At 41.1% G+C, this 1,812-nt stretch overlaps 1 pseudogene; it reads left to right on the top strand.

The window, feature by feature from the left end:
- Positions 1-546: 546 nt before the first annotated feature.
- LOC109375941 (THO complex subunit 7 homolog pseudogene) overlaps positions 547-1,812 on the top strand; it is a 142,503-nt pseudogene continuing 141,237 nt past the window's right edge.

Here is a 1,812-nt window from a genome sequence, read left to right as displayed (position 1 = left end):
TACAGGGAGCAAAACACTGAAGGAGGAGAAGAAAGGGACAAGATTTAGGTAGGGAATTAGGCCTTGAGCAGGAAGAGGACTATTTGATCCTCCTAGAATAGAGTAAAAGAAACAAGTAAAAGAAACTAAGGAGGGCTCCAGTTGAAACTGATCCTTCATGGTACCCTTAATTTTCTTGACTAAACAAGGAGGTTGACAGCTGTGAGAGAAGATGTGGCCTTAGATGTTAATGTTTTCCTAGGTGGGGTATTTTTCAGTGATCACAAGATCCTGGGTGTAGCCTTGAGAGGAAGTGACTGAGATGAACCTAAGTGAGAATCTTTGGAGTAAACGCAGCTCAAAAATTGGTGGAGCCAGGATTTGAACCCAGGTATACAATCTTTCTCCAAAGCCTGGTCTCTTATCACTTTTTCATTTTGCCTTTATAAGCGGCAATGGGAGACTCTGCCATCAGCACTCTGGAATTTATACAGCCCCCTGGANTATACAATCTTTCTCCAAAGCCTGGTCTCTTATCACTTTTTCATTTTGCCTTTACAAGCGGCAATGGGAGACTCTGCCATCAGCACTCTGGAATTTATACAGCCCCCTGGAGAGTTGAGCACAGGTATGCAGACTATTCTTTGTAAAGGTTGACAACATAAGAGGGGTTACTTATAACAGAAAACGGATTCTGGAAAGGCTGAGGAAGAAGGGGTGGAGTGCCAACAGTGAAACATTGATTATAATCTAAGTGTCTTCCAGCAAGACATTGGTTATATGACCTATGGTACAATCCCATGTTAGGAAATTCTGCAGTCATGAAAATATAGAATGTTTAATGACACAGAAATGCTTAGGATGTATTCACTGAAAAAGTTGATCACAAAGCAAAATACTACGGCACCATTCTATAACAAAGAAATGTATACATATAAATGTTGTGCACATAACACAGTAACAATGACAGAAGAATAAAACTCAGTCAATGAAGAGAAGGGGTGGGGAATTACTGTAAAGAAACAATGAGCAGTTTTGCTGAATTATCTCGGTATCTCCTGGGAACAAGTGGTAAGGATCAACTAGGAATGGATGTTCTAATCTGTCTGCCTCTCAAGGACTCTACGGTTTTTCTTATTGCTGGTTTCTGTGCTCCTGTCCCCTCCACCCCTCTTTATCTGCTTATAGAACACATAAATATCAGTGGCAAATACCATTATCAGCATCAGTCTCCCTAAGTCTGAAATTTTTGAGACAGTATATGGAGAGAATGAAACTGATCTTCAGACAGTCAAGAATTGGCTTCCCTATCTAGCCAGCTATGACCAGGAACATGGGGTCAGGTGTTAAAGCGAGGCCCCTGATTCTTCCCCATGGCCTGGGGTGTGGGCAGGGGAAGTTTCCAGAGGCCATGATTCTGGATGAGGTGGGCAGTGAATGTCTCATATGTATAATCTGTGTATATTTAGATGTTGGTATTCCTATGGACGACTTTTATTCTTTCTGCTTTTAAAATATTTTCTAAGTTGTCTGCAATAAAGACAAGTTTTTTTCATAATCAACTTTTATCAAAAGAAAAATAAGGGAAGGATCTAGGAGGCAGTACAGAGCAGTACAGAAATGTGACCAAAAATGTTGGGGGTGTAGATAGCTTAGACATAACTGGCTTGAAGTATGTTTGATAAAATTTGTTTGTGAATAATAGACTGAGGATCCCAGGTGATGTCTGACTGAAAATCAGGGGGCTGATGAGGCTGTGCTGAGATTTCTGAAAACTAAACAGGGGCTCCACTTAGGGTGAGGGTTTGCAGGATTTTGAAGGAGGGCCCTCTT

This window comes from Hipposideros armiger, unplaced genomic scaffold (assembly GCF_001890085.2).
Source record: "Hipposideros armiger isolate ML-2016 unplaced genomic scaffold, ASM189008v1 scaffold_1006, whole genome shotgun sequence".
Lineage (NCBI taxonomy): Eukaryota > Metazoa > Chordata > Mammalia > Chiroptera > Hipposideridae > Hipposideros > Hipposideros armiger.
Note: the sequence above shows the minus strand (reverse complement) of the source record. Positions and strands in the feature narration are given on the sequence as shown.